The sequence below is a fragment of the Choloepus didactylus genome, chromosome 14 (genome assembly GCF_015220235.1).
Source record: "Choloepus didactylus isolate mChoDid1 chromosome 14, mChoDid1.pri, whole genome shotgun sequence".
Lineage (NCBI taxonomy): Eukaryota > Metazoa > Chordata > Mammalia > Pilosa > Megalonychidae > Choloepus > Choloepus didactylus.
This window is the reverse complement of record NC_051320.1, coordinates 54,522,377-54,531,981: the sequence shown is the minus strand read 5'-3', so window position 1 is coordinate 54,531,981 and position 9,605 is coordinate 54,522,377. Positions and strand designations below refer to the sequence as shown.

The 9,605-nt window shown below is 38.6% G+C and overlaps 1 pseudogene; it reads left to right on the top strand.

The window, feature by feature from the left end:
* Positions 1-1,334: 1,334 nt before the first annotated feature.
* Positions 1,335-9,146, top strand: LOC119508849 (annotated as a pseudogene).
* Positions 9,147-9,605: the final 459 nt, after the last annotated feature.

Below are 9,605 nucleotides of genomic sequence, written 5' to 3'. Positions count from 1 at the left end.
CTTCATGACTCAGCAAGTTGTTTTAAATCGCTGGATTTAATTTACTTACCTTATATTACACAGACTGGACTAATGAGTCCTGAAGTTTCTTTAAGGTCTAAAGTTCTATAAATTCATGGTGATTCTATTTCTGCACTAATCTGATTACATCTGAAAATGAAATAAAGAAGCATTGAATTATTTCTTAATGCTTTATAAAACTACAAATTTACTAAAATGAGGATAATTTTTTAAAACAGATCATTAGGCCAATTCAAATGTTATCATACAGAACTTATGAAGCGATGCAAAATGAAGGCAGAAGAACCCAACAAGTAAAGACAGTGAAAGCTTTTTATAAAGTACTCCACTATGCCACATAATTGATTTTACTTAAACTTATATCTCCCACTGATCTATCATTTTTGTACATAGAAAATGCACATTTTCCCATATCACTTTAACACTTATAATGCAGTTATTTTTATCTCCTGATATAATAATTACTTAAGGACACTTCAGTTAATATTAGTGTCCATTAAATGGTCCTGATAACTTTTTAAGACATTTTTTAAAAGCTTAGCATTTCATCAAAACTTGTAACATATTAACCTTATAAGTATAAGGTTTGAATGAGAGCAATAACCAAATTTGGGGTGATTTTAAGAGTAGCTTCCAGAGTCATTACATACTTGTAAACATAACAAAAACAGCAGAAAATTTTCAGAGGAAAACATTTTGTCTAATACTACTTATATAGAATTAAATTCAAAAAGATTTTTATAGTCAAAACTAAATAATTTATAGTTCATTCTCAGGTCAGCCATCAGTCATGAGTCTGACTTTATGAGATGCCCATAGAGTGTACATTAGATTAAAATGTTTGTTTTCTTATCTGACAGTTATAGAATCTAAAACAAGACTCTGAGACTATTTTTTCCTGAAAGGTCAAGGTTATGATAACTCTATAATCTGAAGAATATAATAATATTTACCAGGGTTTTTTTGTTGCTATTGTTTTGTTTTGTTTTTTGTAAGCATAAAATGTCTCTCTCATATGTGAAACTGTCATATATAATAGAACAATAAAGAAACCAGGGACTAAGAATAAGCTTTAAATACCATTATGAATGAATGTTTCTATTATTAGAATTAGAATAAAACTATGAGTTAGCATAGAAAATGCATCATAAATAATTCTATTCCAAATTCCCTTAGGAAAAGAGGAAACTTCATAATATTTCATTATTTAGCATATGTACCCCCCAAAAAATTGTTACCTTTCTCCAACTTCCATTAAAATTAACTCCAAAGGTGCACGCACCTAGGTAAGGGAGGGTCACCGTCTGAACCGGATGGCTTCCAATTTTAACGACATAGTGAAACAAGGGTACATGAGGATCTGGAGCAGACACCTAGGGATTTATCAACGATGCTGGTTCGCCTTCAAGAAAACTTCAAGTAAAGGTCCAAAAAGACTGGAAAATTTTTCCAGTGAACATACTGCATATTTTAGATGTTATCATAAGGTCACAGAACACAGCAATGTGAAGAATGTAGCAAGATTGCCAAAGAGCACCAAGAAACAGGCCATAGGGATTTATTTCACTGATGACACCTCCAAGACCTTCGAATGTGAATCAGATCTTGAGGCTAATGAATGGTGCAAAGTACTCCAGCTGGAGTGTGTAGGGACGGATCACTGACATCAGCCTCGGAGAACCTGACTTACTGGCTACTGGTGTTGAGAGAGAATAGAATGAGAAATTATTCAATGTGTATTTTTTTTTTCATCTTTTTTTTTCCTTGTTTTTCTTTTCTTTTTTTTTTTTTAACTTTCCCTTCTTTTTTAAATCAACTGTATGAAAAAAAAAGTTAAAAAGAAAACAAACATACAATAAAAGAACATTTCAAGGAGACCATAACAAGGGAGTAAGAAAAAGACAACTAACCTAAGATAACTGCTTAACTTCCATCATGTTCCTACTTTACCCCAAGAAAGTTACCTAATATAGCAACATTTCTGTGAACTTGCTCCTACTATATCCATCAGAAATTAACAGACCATAGTCATTCCTGGGCATCCCCAGAACGTTAAATAGCTTATCTGTTCTTCTTGGATTATTGTTCCCCCTTCCTTAATTGCTCTCTACTGCTAGTTCCCCTACATTCTACATTATAAACCATTTGTTTTACATTTTTCAAAGTTCACATTAGTGGTAGCATATAATATTTCTCTTTTTGTGCCTGGCTTATTTCGCTCAGCATTATGTCTTCAAGGTTCATCCATATTGTCATATGTTTCACGAGATCGTTCCTTCTTACTGCCGCATAGTATTCCATCGTCTGTATATACCACATTTTATTTATCCACTCATCTGTTGAAGGACATTTGGGTTGTTTCCATCTCTTAGCAATTGTGAATAATGCTGCTATGAACATTGGCATGCAGACATCTGTTCGTGTCACTGCTTTCCGATCTTCCGGGTATATACCGAGAAGTGCAATCACTGGATCGTATGGTAACTCTATATCTAGTTTTCTAAGGAACTGCCAGACTGACTTCCAGAGTGGCTGAACCATTATACAGTCCCACCAACAATGAATAAGAGTTCCAATTTCTCCACATCCCCTCCAGCATTTGTAATTTCCTGTTTGTTTAATGGCAGCCATTCTAACCGGTGTTAGATGGTATCTCATTGTGGTCTTAATTTGCATCTCTCTAATAGCTAGTGAAGCTGAACATTTTTTCATGTGTTTCTTGGCCATTTGTATTTCCTCTTCAGAGAACTGTCTTTTCATATCTTTTGCCCATTTTATAATTGGGCCGACTGTACTATTGTCATTGAGTTGTAGGATTTCTTTATATATGCAAGATATCAGTCTTTTGTCAGATACATGGTTTCCAAAAATTTTTTCCCATTGAGTTGGCTGCCTCTTTACCTTTTTGAGAAATTCCTTTGAGGTGCAGAAACTTCTAAGCTTGAGGAGTTCCCATTTATCTGTTTTCTCTTTTGTTGCTTGTGCTTTGGGTGTAAAGTCTAGGAAGTGGCCACCTAATACAAGGTCTTGAAGATGTTTTCCTACATTATCTTCTAGGAGTTTTATGGTACTTTCTTTTATATTGAGATCTTTGGTCCATTTTGAGTTAATTTTTGTGTAGGGTGTGAGGTAGGGGTCCTCTTTCATTCTTTTGGATATGGATATCCAACTCTCCCAGCCCCATTTGTTGAAAAGACCATTATGACCCAGTTCAGTGACTTTGGGGGCCTTATCAAAGATCAGTTGGCCATAGATCTGAGGGTCTATCTCCGAATTCTCAATTCGATTCCATTGATCTATATGTCTATCTTTGTGCCAGTACCATGCTGTTTTGGCAACTGTGGCTTTATAATAAGCTTCAAAGTCAGGGAGTGTAAGTCCTCCCACTTGGTTTTTCTTTTTTAGAGTGTCTTTAGCAATTCGAGGCATCTTCCCTTTCCAAATAAATTTGATAACTAGCTTTTCCAAGTCTGCAAAGTAGGTTGTTGGAATTTTGATTGGGATTGCATTGAATCTGTAGATGAGTTTGGGTAGAATTGACATCTTAATGACATTTAGCCTTCCTATCCATGAACATGGAATATTTTTCCATCTTTTAAGGTCCCATTCTATTTCTTTTAGTACAGTTATGTAGTTTTCTTTGTATAGGTCTTTTACATCTTTGGTTAAGTTTATTCCTAGGTACTTGGTTTTTTTAGTTGCTATTGAAAATGGTATCTTTTTCTTGAGTGTCTCTTCAGTTTGTTCATTTCTAGCATATAGAAACATTACTGACTTATGTGCATTAACCTTGTATCCCGCTACTTTGCTAAATTTGTTTATTAGCTCTAGTAGCTGTATCGTCGATTTCTCAGGGTTTTCCAGATATAAGATCATATCATCTGCAAACAATGACAGTTTTACTTCTTCTTTTCCAATTTGGATGCCTTTTATTTCTTTGTCTTGCCGGATTGCCCTGGCTAGCACTTCCAGCACAATGTTGAATAACAGTGGTGACAGCGGGCATCCTTGTCTTGTTCCTGATCTTAGAGGGAAGGCTTTCAGTCTCTCACCATTGAGTACTATGCTGGCTGTGGGTTTTTCATATATGCTCTTTATCATGTTGAGGAAGTTTCCTTCAATTCCTACCTTTTGAAGTGTTTTTATCAAAAACGGATGTTGGATTTTGTCAAATGCTTTTTCAGCATCTATTGAGATGATCAATTGATTTTTCCCTTTTGACTTGTTAATGTGTTGTAATACATTGATTGATTTTCTTATGTTGAACCATCCTTGCATGCCTGGAATAAACCCCACTTGGTCATGGTGTATGATTTTTTTAATGTGTCTTTGGATTCGATTTGCAAGTATTTTGTTGAGGATTTTTGCATCTATATTCATTAGGGAGATTGGCCGGTAGTTTTCCTTTTTTGTAGCATCTTTGCCTGGTTTTGGTATTAGATTGATGTTAGCTTCATAAAATGAGTTGGGTAATGTTCCATTTTCCTCAATGTTTTGAAAGAGTTCGAGTAAGATTGGTGTCAGTTCTTTCTGGAAAGTTTGGTAGAATTCCCCTGTGAAGCCATGTGGCCCTGGGCATTTATTTGTGGGAAGATTTTGATGACTGATTGGATCTCTTTGCTTGTGATGGGTTGGTTGAGGTCTTCTATTTCTTCTCTGTTCAGTCTAGGTTGTTCATATGTTTCCAGGAAATTGTCCATTTCCTCTATATTATCCAGTTTGTTGCCATACAGTTGTTCATAGTATCCTCTTATAATTTTTTTAATTTCTTCAGGATCTGCAGTTATGTCACCTTTTTCATTCATTATTTTGTTTATATGGGTCTTCTCTCTTTTTGATTTTGTCAGTCTAGCTAGGGGCTTGTCAATCTTGTTGATCTTCTCAAAGAACCAACTTTTGGTGATATTTATCCTCTCTATTGTTTTTTTGTTCTCTATGTCATTTATTTCTGCTTTAAACCTTGTTATTTCTTTTCTTCTACTTGGTTTAGGATTGGTTTGCTGTTCATTTTCTAGCTTCTTCAGTTGATCCATTAGTTCTTTGATTTTGGCTCTTTCTTCCTTTTTAATATATGCGTTTAGTGCTATAAATTTCCCCCTTAGCACTGCTTTTGCTGCATCCCATAGGTTTTGGTATGTTGTGTTCTCATTTTCATTCGTCTCTATATATTTAGCAATTTCTCTTGCTATTTCTTCTTTAACCCACTGATTGTTTAGGAGTGTATTGTTTAACCTCCAGGTATTTGTGAATTTTCTAAGTCTCTGATGTTATTGACTTCTAATTGTATTCCATTGTGGTCAGAGAATGTGCTTTGAATAATTTCAATCTTTTTAAATTTATTGAGGCTTGCTTTATGTCCCAGCATATGATCTATTCTGGAGAAAGTTCCATGAGCACTAGAAAAGTATGTGTATCCTGGTGATTTGGGATGTAATGTCCTGTATATGTCTGTTAAATCTAATTCATTGATCAGATTGTTTAGGTTTTCAATTTCCTTATTGGTCTTCTGTCTGGTTGATCTATCTATAGGAGAGAGTGATGTGTTGAAGTCTCCCACAATTATTGTGGAAACATCAATTGCTTCCTTTAGTTTTGCCAGTGTTTCTCTCATGTATTTTGTGGCACCTTGATTGGGTGCATAGACATTTACGATTGTTATTTCTTCTTGCTGAATTGCCCCTTTTATTAGTATGTAGTGGCCTTCTTTGTCTCTCAAAACATCCCTGCATTTGAAGTCTATTTTATCTGAGATTAATATTGCTACACCAGCTTTCTTTTGGCTGTAGCTTGCATGAAATATTTTTTTCCATCCTTTCACTTTCAGTTTCTTTGTGTCCCTGTGTCTAAGATGAGTCTCTTCTATGCAACATATTGATGGTTCATTTTTTTTGATCCATTCTGCAAATCTATATCTTTTAATTGGGGAGTTTAATCCATTTACATTCAACGTTATAACTGTGAGGGCATTTCTTGAATCAGCCATCTTATCCTTTGGTTTATGTTTGTCATATTTTTCCCCTCTGTCTATTAATATCCTTTATTGTACCCATACCGAATCTCTTTAGTACTGAACCTTTCTCCAAGTCTCTCTGTCCTTTCTTTGTTTCTCTGTCTGTAGGGCTCCCTTTAGTATCTCCAGTAGGGCAGGTCTCTTGTTAGCATATTCTCTCAGCATTTCTTTGTCTGTGAAAAATTTAAGCTCTCCCTCAAATTTGAAGGAGAGCTTTGCTGGATAAAGTATTCTTGGCTGGAAATTTTTCTCACTCAGAATTTTAAATATATCGTGCCACTGCCTTCCTGCCTCCATGGTGGCTGCTGAGTAGTCACTACTTAGTCTTATGCTGTTTCCTTTGTATGTGGTGAATTGCTTTTCTCTTGCTGCTTTCAGAACTTGCTCCTTCTCTTCTGTGTTTGATAGTGTGATCAGTATATGTCTCAGAGTGGGTTTATTTGGATTTATTCTATTTGGGGTTCGCTGAGCATCTATGATTTGTGTATTTATGTTGTTTAGAAGATTTGGGAAGTTTTCCCCAACAATTTCTTTGAATACTCTTCCTAGACCTTTACCCTTTTCTTCCCCTTCTGGGACGCCAATGAGTCTTATATTTGGACGTTTCATATTATCTATCATATCCCTGAGGTCCATTTCGAGTTTTTCAATTTTTTTCCCCATTCTTTCTTTTATGCTTTCATTTTCCCTTCTGTCATCTTCGAGGTCACTGATTCATTGTTCAACTTCCTCTAGTCTTGTACTATGAGTGTCCAGAATCTTTTTAATTTGGTCAACAGTTTCTTTAATTTCCATAAGATCATCCATTTTTTTATTTAGTCTTGCAATGTCTTCTTTATGCTCTTCTAGGGTCTTCTTGATTTCCTTTGTCTCCCATACTATGGTCTCATTGTTCATCTTTAGTTCTTTGAGTAGCTGCTCTAGGTGCTGTGTCTCTTCTGATCTTTTGATTTGGGTGCTTGGGCTTGGGTTATCCATATCGTCTGGTTTTTTCATATGCTTTATAATTTTCTGTTGTTTTTGGCCTCGTGGCATTTGCTGAACTTGATAGGGTTCTTTTAGGATTTGTAGACCAATTGAAGTCCTTATCTCTAATTTATGAGATCTACAGCTTCGTGGAGTACACTTTCTCTAACTAACCAGCAGGTGGCGTCCACAAGCCACCTGTTCTCCACAAGCCAGTTCTCCCCTGCTTAGCCTTTTTGGTGAGTGGGGGAGTGAGTCTTGTGGGGTCCAATTGGTGTACCAAGCTTGCGTGTGTAGTTGGTGTTGCCTGCCCTATATATGGCGCGTGTTTCTGGGCAGTCAGGGAGGGGGGGGTGGCTCTAACAATCAAATCTCCCTGGTGATCCTAGAGTTTTAAGGCTGCTGCAATAGTCTAATCCTTCAGTTCAGTCCTGCCACAGTTTGTCTCTGCCACTGACCCACAAGTCCTTGGTATTGGCTTATGGCTCCTGAGACTTGCAAGTGGGCCCCTCTTCCAGGCCATGCACCCCCTGGTCCTCTGTTGAGGGATGACTGTGCTATGTCACAGGTGAGTGCCGTCCCCCCAGCGCAGTTCTGGGCTGCTGGGCTGTGTAGGGAGGCTCCCAGTCTGCTGAACTGATGGCTGAATGGGGCTTTGTTAATTCACACTGCTCCACCTTCCCAACTCTGGGACAATCAGCTGAGGTTGCAGGGAAGGCTAATGTCCACGCCCAGTTTTGTGGTGTGTGCCTGTTATTTGAAGCACTTCCATCACACTGGGTTGTCTGGGGCAGTTCTGGGCTATGGGGCTGGCGATGGGCAGGAGTGTTTCCTGTCCACCAGGATGATGGCTGTGAGCGGACACCCCCCTTTTCTTGGGAAGTTGTGGTGTTTAGTGAATTTTCTCAGCCACTGGATTATTGCGTTTTGTCTCAGAGCTCTCCTAGTTCTGCTCTTGACTTGACCTGCCCAAATTGCAGGTCTTTGAAGCTTTCTGTATTGGGCTTCTTAGAGTAATTGTTTTAGAAAAAGAAAAAAGGATTAAAAAAAAAAAAAAAAAAAAAAAGCCCTCCTCAGAGATCTAATGGGTTATTGAAATGCTAAGAGACAAAGCAACCAGGACCATTAAGGAAAAGTCCACAGGGCAGAGAGATCAGCTTTTCTTCGGGATTTGCATATGCGCCTCAGGGCCTGAGCTCGGGCCTGAGGCCCTTCCTCTTTCTATGTTCACCAGAACTCCAAAAATCCTCCGCTTTTATTTTGGAGTTTTTCGTGTTGTTTTTTTTCCATGCCTGTCTCCTCTCTGCTGGGCTGGCTGCTCTCAGAGTCTCTGGTGTCTGGTCTCCGTCTATCTATGGTTGGAGTTTGGATCAGCAGAATGAGTTTCCGATAAGGGCTGCCACTGCAGTTCTCCCTTCTCCTTCCCAGAGCTGACAGCCCCTCCTCCCACGGGACTGAGCCTGGCAGGGAGGGGCGCGGGTCCCCTGACCGCAAAAACTTACAGATTTCGCTGATCTCAGCAGTTCCACGTTTTCATGAGTGTTGTATGAAGTATGCCCAAAGTCAGATTGCTCTGTGGTGTCCAGTCCACGCAGTTCCTGGCTTTCTACCTACTTTCCTGGAGGAGTAACTAAAACATACAGCTCACCAGTCTGCCATCTTGCCCCGCCTCCTCAATGTGTATTTGATGCCATCTCCTAACATGGTGAATGTGCTTTGCAGATTACATATGAGCACATCTGTCTTTGGGACGTCCAGAATCCAAGTCAAACTGATCTCTTGGCTGCTAAGCGCCCTGCGGCGGTAGGGACATGATGCCACATGGTTCACATTTGAGGCAGGGAGAAGATGTCAGACTGGTGAAGGGCTGTTTATCTTTCAAATGCGAGATGAGGCGGCCATCTATCAGAAAGTCCACTCTGCTGCCTTGGCAATAGCTGAGCAGCATGAGCACTTGCTGCAGAGCATGAAAAATTCAATGAAAAAGATGAGCGAGCAGGCTGCCTCACTTAGCAACATGGTGCCCCTGCCTCGCAGCGCCTACTGGCAGCACATCACGTGGCAGCACAACACTAGCCAGCTCTACTGCCTGCAAGATGTCACCAGCCCTCTGAAGCTTCATGGAACAGAGATTTTTCCCACCTACTGATCTGAAGCACTGACAGTAACTGCCAAGAACTGTTAACACACTTTGTGGTGTGATGCACCTGTCCAAGGAGGTCACAGAATGACAGCAAGGGAAGTGGCAATGAAAAGAAGCTTCAAGTCCTGACTAATTGGTCACTGGGAAACTCTGCAATACAATATTTTTCTTTCTTTTCATTTTTTAAAAATCTTAGTGTAATCAAAACCCTTTCTGTAGATAATGACTTTTTGTTCCCTCTTTTATAGCTGGACACAAAAGAGTCAATGCCACAAAACGATTTTCTGTTGTAGATCCCATATCCCTTGCACTTCTCTGAATCTGTCCTTTTGTGTGGATTACTGTGATTTTCCTTCCTAGTGTTTCAGTTGTATGACAGTCAGTACTGACAATAAAGTGGTTCTTAATTATTTGTTTACACTATATTCCTCACTTACTATTACTGTGATTCTGATGAACTAATAG